The 13097-nt window shown below is 37.7% G+C and overlaps 1 pseudogene; it reads right to left on the reverse strand.

Moving 5' to 3' along the window:
- Positions 1–1511: 1511 nt before the first annotated feature.
- On the reverse strand, positions 1512–8155 carry LOC133101149 (large ribosomal subunit protein eL39-like; annotated as a pseudogene).
- Positions 8156–13097: the final 4942 nt, after the last annotated feature.

Consider the following 13097-nt stretch of genomic DNA (forward strand, 5'->3'; position numbering starts at 1 on the left):
TATGAGTTTCATTATCTTTAGACAATGCTGTGTATGAGAGGACAAAGAATTCCACTATTTTCTCTCCAACATGAAACTGATAGGATCTCAGGGTAGCCACAGACATGGCTGATGGATAGATCCAGTAGGTCAGTTATCTCCCCAAATTTACCTGATAGAAACCTGAAGTAATAAGTTATTTTACATAAATAAAACCTTTAAGAACCATATGAAAATTTTTATTCTTTCAGTCAGACAGACCCACCCAAAAACTTGCCTTTGGACATAATGACTACCCTTTGAAGCCCTAATGCTGGAGTATGAGTGAACATCATTAATAATCTGATAGTGTAATGAAGTTACCTGCAACATATTTGAGGTTGCAAGACCCTGATGTGTCATGTTTTAGGCCAGAGTACTTTGTACCAGACTGAGGGCAGCTGCAGCTGGCCATTTTCTCTTCCTGATAAAGGACATCTGAATGTAAGTCGGGGAACCATGGTACCAATCTCTAATGATCAGTCCATCAGTACTTGCCAAACAAATCTACCTGGTTTATGGCCATGTTTGTTGTACTTACTTAATTAAATTTGACAAAAAATATTATGGAGTCTCTACTAAGTGCAAGGTGCTGTGGAAGAATCAAATATAATAAAATATATAATAGGGTTTGATATAATCATGACAAGTTGCTGTTAGGTCTTCATTGTTTCCAAAGTATTGGCACATTCATTATCCCATTTGACCTTCTCAACAACTCTTACCCCTCAGAGTTGAGGAGACTGAAGTCTGGAGAGGTGGAATGGCTTGCAGTGGTCATTGGTGACTGGTCTTCGGTGACAGAACACAGACTAGAACTAACTTGCACACTTTCTCGCTGTCACACTTATCTCTGCCCAACTTGCATAAAAGCAATTGATTTGTTGCCATCCACTCTTTATTGATGAACACCATGTGGTGGAAAACATCACTGACACAGGATATCCTGGTGGCTGAGCCACTCTTCACCCTGGACGTGAAAGATGCTGCCTGCCAAGTGGAACTGACCCGGAAGGTGAGAGGTTTGCAGAATTAACAGGTGCTTGTCACGTCGTCATCAATCACGGTCACGGCACCGCTCTGGTTCTTTTAACCTTCCTCTGAAGCGTGATGCCTTTGTTAAGACTTGATCTTGGATGGAAGAAAAAGAATCTCTCTCTCCTGAAGACCAAGCTCACTTTATTAAGACAGGACAAAACCTACTTCTCCCTTTACTTTGTGTGAAATCCTCTTCCTAGAGCAGACTGGAGAGTCTTAACCAAGTCCATCAAATGTCAACATTTTTTTTCCAACAAAAGGTTTCACCTATTTATTACTAAGCCAAAGCACTAGTGCAGAAACACTGGCAACGAAAGAAGAACCAACCATTCCATTTCTCCCATAAAACACCTGTGGCTTTTCAGACAGTAGTGATGTTCTCACTACTGTGATATGGAAAGATGCAAGTGACCTTGACACAACATAAATGTGTGCCACTTCATATTTGAGCCTCCTTATAGACCCAGACTGGTTCTTCTCCAATGTCTTCTCTTGGAGTTGTATCTGATTTTATTACCAGTTTTCATTCAAATACACTGGGGAATGGGATGATTCTGCTTTTGTTTCTTGGCCAGGAATTGCTTGATCCTGAAAGTCTTGTGAGAAGACCTGGCAAGGAGCAAACTCAACCGCACATAGGATGGCAGAGAAGAGAAGAGAGCAAATGTCAACATTTGGCTTCTTATTAACATTTAGCCCCAAACCTAAAAGAACTCTACCATACTCTCCCTTTATTTTGTTTTCTGTTTGTTTGTTTTGTTTTTACTTCCTGATCTAATCCATCAGTAAGTCCTCATGGTTTTTTCTCCAAAATCTATCCCCTCTGTCCAACCTTGTCCCCTCCTCTCCCTTGCGACCCCTCGAATTTAAGCTACCGAGGCCTCAGGCTGCCCTTCTCTGGCAGGCGCCATGGCTCTAATGATTCCTTCTCCTTTCACCCTTGGCCCTTTTAATGTCCAGCCTCCACAGAGGGACCAGAGAAATGCTTTTAAAAATGTAAATCTTGTCACTCCCTGTCTCCTGTTTAAAATCTTTCACTGGCTGCCCATTGACATTGAACTAGAACCTGAATCCCTTACCTTGACTGCCAGGCCCTGCCTACCCATCAGCCCTCACGGCCCCCATACCTCTCTCTGTGCTGCCTCCACACGCTGTTAGAACGTGCTGAGCCCCTCCCATCTGTGGTAGGCTGAAAAATGCTCCCCCAGAAAATGTATTCATGTCCTAATCCCTGAAATCTATGAATGTGACCTTACATGGCAAAAAAGGGGATGTAATTTTTTTTGCAGTTGTGATTAAATTAGGTGTCTTGAGCTGGAGAGACTGATTATTTTGAATTATCTGGTGGGTCCTAAATGCCATCATGATGTCCTTATAAGAGGGAGATTAGTCAGACACACACACAGAGGAGAAAATTTGAAGATGCTGGCCTCGAAGATTAGAGTGATTCGGACACAAGCCAAGAAATGCTGGTAGCCACCAGAAGCTGGGAGAGGCAAGGAACAGATTCTCCCCAGCGCCTTCAGAGAAAGCATGGCCCTGCAAACACCTTGTTTTCAGACTTCTGGCCTCTAGAACTGTGAGAGAATAAATTTCTGTTGTTTCAAACCACCAAGTTTGTGTTAGGTTTTTACAACAGCCGTAGAAACTAATACACCATCTTAGGGCTTTTACGGTTCCTTCTGCCTGCAACTTATCCTATGAAACCTTCTGCCTCTCTCTTGCTCCTGAGGACGCAGTTGAAATATCAGCTCTTCAGGGAGGACTTCCCTGACCGTTCGAACTAAGGTAGCCCGCCCCACCGAGACATTCTTTATCACATCACCTGTTTTATTTTCTTCATCATTGTTTAGAAATTATTTATATTTATTTTTTCTTTGACTGGCTTATTATCTCATTCCAGTACATAAAACAGTATCTGGCATGTAATACCTGCTTATTAAATATTTGTTAAAGGAAGGAAGAAAAGAGGAAAGAATATTACTAATTGCTTGGTGATAAAGAAAATGTTATATAATAAACATCTGGGCTTTCAAAAAAATTTTTGGCTACTATGGTGAATGTCTTCTACTACATGGGGTTGCCTATATATAATCCTATAAATAAAATACAGGGTACTCAATTAAGTAGGAATTTCAGATAAACATAAATAATTTCAGTATAAGTATGTCCTACCAGATACTGCATGGGACATACTTGTGCTAAAAATTATTCAAATTCAAAATTCAAATTTAGCTGGGCATCTTATTTTGTTTTTCTTATTTTTACTACCCCTGGCAACCCTAGCTGTAAACCACTACAGTCTGTCATAGACAGAGACTGTCAGAAGATGAAGGGATTAAAAAAAACAACAACAAACAAACAAACAAAAAAACCCTTCCCTTGAAAATCTTGTCTCATGCAATTATTCATCAAAATCTTGGAACTACACACATATCAGTAAGTCTATCCTTTTCTCTTTGAAGGAAAACTAAAGCAGTTGTGCTTGTTTACTCACGTCACTCAAGGAAAGGAAGGCACCCACTCTGCTAGAGGAAAGCCCTGATGGTTTCACATGTGAATCTGCATGGGTAGCTCCAGAACTGGGCATAGATTGATTCTACAGAGTAGATCTTGACACCAAAAGCATGATGCATATTAGACTTCATCAAAATGAAAAAATTTTGCTATGTGAAAGAGCCTGTTAAGAGGATAAAAAGACAAGCTAGAGCATGGGAGAAAATATTTGCAAACCATACATCCTACAAAGGACTCATATCTTAAGATATAAAGAACACTCAAAACTCCACAGTAAAACAAAGAAACAAACAAAAAGACAATTCAGTTTGAAAATGGGCAAAAGACATTGAGACATTTCACTAAGGATATATGAATGGAAAATATGCACATGAAAAGATATTTGATATTACTTGTCATTTATGGAGGAAGTGAGCCTTAAGCCTGCAATCCATCTTTTGTCTATCAGCCAGGATCCTGGGGAATAAAGTCGCAGTTGATGGCAAGTAAAAGGATGCATGCACCCACTCAGTCCAGGATGAGAGGGAGAGTGGAGACCTGGCATCCTTGGCAGGGGCAGGCCCTGCTGGCTGTACCGACCCAGAGAGACCAAAGGAGCAACCCTGTGCCATGAGAGCAGAGAACACACATCATGAGTGCAGTGGCTCTTAGCATGGCCAGATCCACTCAATAGAGAGCGTGGCCTGATAACCATCAGGTCTGATAAGCCAACCTCTTCCCATGGGGGAGGGGGGTAGTCAGGAGTAAGATGGGGTGGACACTCCCTCTCTAACACCTCCTTGTCACAGAGAAAGTATATGTGGACACTCCCTTCCCTTTGGGTCAAGGCAGGCATATGAAAAGAGGAACATAAATATTTTTCCCTAAAACGCTGCCTCAAGGGAAGGAGGTATTTACAAGACCAGGTTGTCAGTATTACTGATGGATGCGACTAGTCTTTAAGCCTGCTAAAATAAGAGACTCACTGAGAACCAAAAGGTTTCCACTGGGCAACAGAAAGGTCAGAACGTCCCCCAAAGCATACTCCAATAGTTGTGTTTACCTTGAAGTCCCTTGGAAATCTAAAAATAGGAAGTTCTGTGTTGAAAAGCTACCCATCAATAAGGAAACAGAAGTGCCAGCCATCCAAATGCAGAGCCCCAAACTGCATGACTCATTACCTACTGTCATACAGCATGGGGCTCAGTTCTGCTCTGCTCTTATCAATGAGTTCACTCACCACAATATAGGAAAACATTCTAGAAGAAGACATTCTAATAATGATTAAAAATATAAATCCATCACTAGGGGCAACGTTGTTTTCTTTTTAATTCATGAACAACATTCTTCTCAATCATCTCAGGAGAAAGGGAAATAAAAGAAGCATCTTAGTGAGGACCCACCCCCATCTTTCACAAATTTCCCTGGAATTTTGTTTTAAAGAAGACCAGAGACTATCACAGATACAGTTTTTCTCCTCAGCACCAACTTACAAAAAGTTTTGTGATCTTTTTGTTTTCTAAAATGCATTAATTTCACATTTTAAAGAAGACACTGAGCCCTAGTGGTTACGAATAGAATTAGGTGTATTTTCAAAGACTCAAACTTCAAGAACTGAGGCCGAGGTACATTCATTCTTCCAGACCATGGTTTAATATTTCTGATAGGTAATCCGCCCAACTCTATTCTTGTGCCTTAAAGAAATAAATGTAAATCTAATGGATGAGCCAGTGCAATTGGATCATTTTATTTGCTTTAAAAAAGCCATAATATCTGGATCAAGTTGTGGACAAGAAGTTCTTCAAGTTTGGCTTCACAATACACTTTATATTCTTTTTCTTCTGTAAGTTTCTAGCAATATTTGAGACTCCTTAAAGTTTTATACATTTGAAAACTTTCTAGAATGTATAATCAACTAATTAAAAGGATTAATTATAAAAAGCAATCTTATAAATTTCAAATTTTCATTGTTTCTTTCTAATTAAAAAATAATATGTATGTTCATTGTAAAATCTCAAAGTTTATAAAGTAAAAAATAGAAATTTCCCTTCCTTCTACTCCAATTCTACACTCCAGACATATCCATGGTTAACAGTTTGACATGTATCTTTTCAGATTTTGTTTTCCTATTCACATAGAAACATATATGTAAATACATTTTAATTGTCTTTAATCTTTATTATGAAAAATTTCAAAGTTGAAGAAATTAGAATATTATAATGAGCCAATATATACCTATCACCCAACTTCAACTCTTTTCAATTTTCTGTCAATCTTGCTTTATCCATTTTCCCACCTACTTTCTTCCATCCCTCACTGGGTTATTTGTAAGCAAATCTAGGGCATAATATTTTATTAGTTGATCCTTTAGTATTTGTCTCTAAAAGATAAGGACTTTTAAAAATAATTACCACACCTAAAATTTTCTAAATGAATAACTCTTAAATAACATGAAATAGTGTTCAAATATTCCTAAATATTTGAAAATATATATAACTATATATATGTATATAAATATATAACAGAACTATACGAGACATAGTGCTATGTTTCTGCAGAAAAAATTTAAACTTTAAAAATAAATTATAGGTCAAAGAATGTTGTTGGGATCCATTGGGACTTTTCAGCTTATGTTTTACACCCTTTCTATTAATTTATAAAGTTCTACTATCTGAGGTCAGGCTTAAGGCTCACTTCCTCCATAAATGACAAGTAATATCAAATATCTTTTCATGTGCCTATTTTCCATTCATATATCCTTAGTGAAATGTCTCAATGTCTTTTGCCCATTTTCAAATTGAATTGTCTTTTTGTTTGTTTCTTTGTTTTACTGTGGAGTTTTGAGTGTTCTTTATATCTTAAGATATGAGTCCTTTGTAGGATGTATGGTTTGCAAATATTTTCTCCCATGCTCTAGCTTGTCTTTTTATCCTCTTAACAGGCTCTTTCACATAGCAAAAGGTTTTCATTTTGATGAAGTCTAATATGCATCATGCTTTTGGTGTCAAGTCCAAGAAGTCATCACTAAGCCTTAGATTGCCAGGGTTTCTCCTATGTTATCATCTAAAAGTTCTATAGTTTTATGTTTTGCATTAAGGTCTATGACTCTTTTTGAGTTAATTTTTGCATAAGGTATGAGACTTAAGTCAAAGTTCACTTTTTCTATGCATATTCAATTGCCCCAGTACCATTGATTGAAAAGACTACCTTTTCAAAAATTGCTTTTTGCATCTTTGTCAAAAATCAGTTGGCTGTTCTTGTGTGGGATTACTTCTGGCTTTTCTGTTTTGTTGCATTGATCTATGTGTCAATTGATTAATATAAATTTTATGTAATGTTTCTAAATATTTCCTACTATACACCCTAGGCACCTGCCCACTGCAGTTCATTGCTGCTCTCAATCAGGGACTCTTAATTGTGTTCCTGGAATACGTTTTTTGGTCTGTGAAGAAGATACAGAGAATCTTGAATATTATTCTGTTCTAATGGTACTCTGTGAATTTCCTTGTGAAAACATCTAATCTCTTTATTAAAAATTTTTTTAAGTTATCAAGAACAGGAAAATTTCAAGTTTATCTTCATGTCATTTCTTATTTGATGTTTATGTAATCCAAATGTCCCACATTTCATTTCTCTTTAATGCCCAACTTTCAACAACATGAATCCCCTTTCCATTTGCCTGTAGAAATTCGATTCTTTCTCTCAGGTCTCTGAGAATACTCTCTCATGCTTACATGTCTCACCAGTGTATACCAGATGGCTGTCACTTTAGCTGGCCATCTGGTCTTGACCTCTGCTTAGCTTTTCTGCAGGCCCCTCTCACTGCCTTGAGGTGGGTCTTCTGCCAGGTGCTGCTGTAGTTCTCTCTATACTGCTTTGCTTCAGGTATGGGCACAGATGTCCAGGCCAGTCCCTAAATTTCCCAACATAATAGCTGGGACCAGGCTGCCTATTTAACAAGACTTTACTAAAAACTTGAGTGTAATACAGAGGATTGTGGCATAGACAATTTGAAACACATATGAAAATGATTTCAGAGTCAGGCTCGAGCCCCTCCACAGGTCCCCTACCAGACACTCTCTCACCAGTCCCTGGCCTGCCCTGAAGTTGTGAAGGCTCGCTGCTCTTACTGCAAGAGGGGTGCCCTTGGGCATCTCCCCTTCTATATCTCAAGCTGCCAAACTCCTTGAGGCTCCAGAAAAGAAACTCTTCATTGTATAGCACAGTTTAAGGCCCAACTCTAAGAATTCCTTTTTACTGGACCAGGTTAACATCTTGAAACAACCTTTTTTTTTTTTTTAAGATTTAATTTTATTTATTTTTGGCTGTGTGCACGCTTTCTCTAGTTGTGGTGAGCAGGGGCTACTCTTCACTGCGGTGTGCAGGCTTCTCCTTGCGGTGGCTTCTCTTGCTGTGGAGCACGGGCTCTAGGCATGTGGGCTCAGTAGTTGTGGCACACGGGCTCCAGAGCACAGGCTCAGCAGCTGTGGCACACGGGCTTAGTTGCTCCACGGCATGTGGAATCTTCCCGGACAAGGGATTGAACTCGTGTCCCCTGCATTGGCAGGCGGATTCCTATCCACTGCATCACCAGGGAAGTCCAAAACAACTTATTTTTTTAAGGAGAGCTTACTTCTTATTCAAAGGAGTTGGCCCTAGAGGTCCCACAAGAACTATAGTTTAGCATGTATAATAAGGAGTCTGACTCCATTGGTTAACGTTTGGCTGTACGTCGCCTTTAGCCTCATTCTTCCCTCTTCTTCTCATGTCCCACATCTGGGAAAATGATGGAGCAAGTCCAGATGCTCCCTCCTTCGGGATGGTAGGTGGTTCAAGCCATGCAAGCCTTTGCCTGTGCAGGGAAATCCTCACCCCCGGCTCCATCCCCTAACCACAGTAAACACTCAAAGCCAGTCTCATTTCTTGCTCTCTTGAGCCATTTTGGGTCTGCTTGGGAGGCCTGCCCTGCTTGCCCCAGAAAGCCTCCATTATGTAATATTAAATCTCTTCATACCCTCTTGGTATTCGTGTGACATCATCAATCTTGACACTCAAACCAAATTTTGGATGCGGGTCCATCCTGCTGAGACTGATTTGGATATCATGATAACATCAGAATATGTCTCAAAAACACATTAGAGAATAGCTTGAGTTAAGTTTTGGCAGTTCTTGCTCTTTTGGCAGTCCAGTGCTCTTTAGGGTTCCTTCATAAACAAGAGGTAAAGATGAGACTTCATGTCTTGTTTTGTTTATGCAAGACACACAAACATTCCCAAGAAAATTTCAGAGCTCATAGTCTAAATTTGTATTTAGAATGCACCAATCTTCCTAAAGGAAACAGCTGATGGGAATCAACTCTACTCACAAAGAAAATGACATTTTTCATTTTTATACAGATCAGAAACCCTAACTACTCTGGAATATCAACTTTACCTTTTTATAACCAAAAGTCCTATTAAAAGGTCCCTCCCCTCTCCAAAAAAAAAAAAGAAGTACAAAGTTAAATCAAATCTTGGCCGGCAAGGAAACAGAAAAATACCTTGAAGCTTTAAAATAGCAGGTCTTACTCTGCCTGTGGATCTCCTCACCATCAGAGTAACATGTGGGAAAAAAACCACCTCCACCAAAACCTAATCCAAACACCTTCATCCCTCGACCTTTCATGAGTAGCTATAGAACTACCAAATTTAACCAAAAATGTTATTCTCTTCCATGAATCCACTCCTAATTTCCCACCCTGTGAGTTTCCTTAAAGGATTAATCAAGGCTTATTTAAAAAGTAAATCTAGATAAGATTGAATTTTTTCAAAGATAATAGGCATATAATTTAGGTATTCGTTATATACAAGAATACAGAAATTCCAGAAACATGAATACTCTCCAACAAAATTGACCTGTATTAGGTACTGTACCTTGAGGTCTGTCTGCAGAACTTTACTTATTTAAGCTCTTGCAGTGTCATTTCACTAGGAAAATTAATGCCCAATCTAGTTAAGACATGAGGACATGGAGTGAGAGCTTTGCCCATGTTTGCCATTACCAAGATGTAGTAAACAGAAGTAGTAGCCACAGAGAGGAGAGAAGGGAGTCTCAACCAGAAAGATGAACACTCAACTAAGAATCATTAACCACGTAAGGAAAGCAGCACCATGAAAGATATACAGCAAATAAACTTAAAAGTCAATACCTGAGCAAACAGACTTAATAGGATACGTAAATATATTTTAAAATGTCATGATTAATATCTTCAGAGGGGTAAGAGAAGACATTATATCCACAAAATGAGAAGGCCCTACTATTAAAAAGAACCAATTGGGGATTCTATAAATAAAAATACAAAAATTAAGTCACCAAGATAAATAAGTAAATAATGTATAAATTGTCAGTAGAAGATTGAGATGACTAAAGAACCAATTAGAAAGTGGGACTATTGAAAATTATTAAGGGATTCTCCCAGATTATAAAACAAAAGAGTAAAGATAAAACATGAGAGAAAAATAGAGACATGGAAAATAGCTCCAGAAACTCCAATATCAACATGGTACATGTTGCAGAATAGCAGGTGTTAAAGAAGAGGAGAACACAAAGAATCAAGGAGAGGAACTAATCAAAAGAATAATAGCAGAAAATTCTCCACCAAGACAGAAATCTTCAGATTGATAGTGTTCACCAGAGGCTGGGCAAATGACATATCATAGTAAAATTTTACATATCAAAGATAAAGAGAAAATCGTAAAAGTTTTCAATGAATAGTGAAAACAAAACCAAATGAACAAAATATCAGGTTATCTATAAAGGAATGAGAATCAGGATGTTATGCCAAAGAAAACTATACCTCTTCCAGAGAACTAATTTTTTCCCCTTCAGTGAAAGAGTTATGAAATCTATCATATTATTTGCCTTTTTGCCCTGGATGACAGAAAACTGTAATGATTAAGCACTGGAGCCATGTTGCCCTAATATGCTAGAATATTTTAACTTTCTCTTTTATTTGTTTCTGGTTGTCAATTAATTTGTCTATTTTACTAAGCTTTTTTTATGTCTTAAAATTGCTTTTAATTGTGAAATACATAAATACATAAAATTTACCATCTTAGCAATTTAAGTGTACAGTTCAGTTGTGTTAAGTACATTCACATTGTTGTGCAACCAATCTAAAGAATTCATTTCATCTTAAAAAACTGAAACTGTGTACCCATAAAAAACGAACTCCCTCCATTCCCTCTCCCCTCAGTCTCTAGTAACCACTGTTCTACTTTCTGTCCCTATGATTTTGACTACTCTAGGTACCTCACATACATAAATTCACACACTATTTGTACTTTCCATGACTGACTTATTTTGCTTATCATAATGTCTTCAAGGTTCATGCATATTTTACTGTGTCAGAATTTCCTTGCTTTTTAAGGTTGAATAATATTCTATTATATGCATATACCACATTTTGTTTAACCATTCATCTCTCAAAAACTTGGGTTGCTTCAACATTTTGGCTAGTGTGAATAATTCTGCTATGAACCTGACTATACAACTCTCTCTCCAAGACCTTGCTTTCAATTCTTTGGGGTATATACCCAGAATTTGGATTGTTGGATCATATGGAAATTCTGTTTAAAATTTTTGAGGAACTGCCATACTGTTTCCCATAGTGCTAAACCATTTTAGATTCCTACCAACAGTGTACAACAGTTTCAATTTCACCACATCCTCAACAAAATTTTATGTTTCTTTGCTAGTAACCATCCTATTGGTTATGAGGTTGTATCTCTTTGTGGTTTTGATTTATATTTCTCTAACAATTAGGGATGTTGAGCATGTTTTCATGTTCTTCTTGGCCATTTGTATGTCTTCTTTGGAGAAATGTCAAATTGAATCTTTTGCCATTTTTTAATCAAGCCGTTTGGTTGTTTTTGTTGAATTGTAGGAGTTTTAAAATATATTCTGTGTATTAACTTCTTATCAGAGATATAATTTGCAAATATTTTCTCCCATTCTTTTTATTGACTTTTTACTCTGTGATTGGGTCTTTGATGTACAAAAGTTTAATTTTTATGTAGTCCAATTTATATTTTCTTTTGTTTCCTGTTCTTTTAGTATTATATTCAAGAAATCATTGTCAAATCCAATGTTCCAAAGATTTTGCTCTATTCTTTTTCAGAGTTTTATAGTTTTAGCTCTTATGTTTCGCTCTTTAGTCCATTTCGAGTTAATTTTTGTACATGGTAAAAGAGGCCAACTTCACTCTTTTGAATGTATTAATAGATACTCAGTTTTCCCAACTTTATTTGTTGAAAAGATTGTCATTACCCAGGTGAATGGTCTTGACATCCATGTTGAAAATCATTTAACTATATATTTGAGGGCTTATTTCTGGGCTCTCTATTCTAATCCATTGTCCTATAGGACAGGTTTTTATGCCATACCACAGTGTTTTAATTGCTGTACTTTTGTAGTAAGTTTTAAAATCAAGAAGTGTGAAACCTCTGACTTTAATATTTTTTGTCAAGTTTGTTTTGACTATTTGGAGCCCCTTGAGATTCTATTTGAATTTTTTTAAACATCTTTATTGGAGTGTAAATGCTTTACAATGGTGTGTTAGTTTCTGCTTTATAACAAAGTGAATCAGCTATACATATACATACATCCCCATATCTCCTCCCTCTTGCGTCCCCCTCCCACCCTCCCTATCCCACCTCTCTAGGTGGACACAAAGCACCAAGCTGATCTCACTGTGCTATGCGGCTGCTCCCCACTAGCTATCTATTTTACATTTGGTAGTGTAAATATGTCTATACCACTCTCTCACTTTGTCCCAGCTTACCCTTCCCCCTCCCCGTGTCCTCATGTCCATTCTCTACATTGCCGTCTTTATTCCTGTCTTGCCCCTAGGTTCTTCAGAATTTTTTTTTTTGGATTCCATATATATGTGTTAACATACGATGTTTGTTCTTCTCTTTCTGACTTACTTCACTCTGTATGACAGTCTCTAGGTCCATCCACCTCACTACAAACTCAATTTCATTTCTTTTTAAGGCTGAGTAATAGTCCATTGTATATATGTGCCACATCTTCTATATCCAATCATCTGTCGATGGACACTTAGGTTGCTTCCATGTCCTGGCTATTGTAAATAGTGCTGCAATGAACATTGTGGTACATGACTCTTTTTGACTTATGGTTTTCTCAGGGTATATGCCCAGTAGTGGGATTGCTGGGTCGTATGGTAGTTCTTTTTTTAGTTTTTTAAGGAACCTCCGTATTGTTTTCCATAGTGGCTGTATCAATTTACATTCCCACAAACAGTGCAAGAGAGTTCCCTTTTCTCCACACCCTCTCCAGCATTTATTGTTTGTAGATTTTTTGATGAAGGCCATTCTGACCGGTGTGAGGTGATAACTCATTGTAGTTTTCATTTGCATTTCTCTAATGATGAGTGATGTTGAGCATCCTTTCATGTGTTTGTTGGCAATCTGTATATCTTCTTTGGAGAAAAGTCTATTTAGGTCTTCTGCCCATTTTTGGATTAGGTTGTTTGTTTTTTTGAT

The sequence above is a fragment of the Eubalaena glacialis genome, chromosome 11, assembly GCF_028564815.1.
Source record: "Eubalaena glacialis isolate mEubGla1 chromosome 11, mEubGla1.1.hap2.+ XY, whole genome shotgun sequence".
NCBI classification, from domain to species: domain Eukaryota; kingdom Metazoa; phylum Chordata; class Mammalia; order Artiodactyla; family Balaenidae; genus Eubalaena; species Eubalaena glacialis.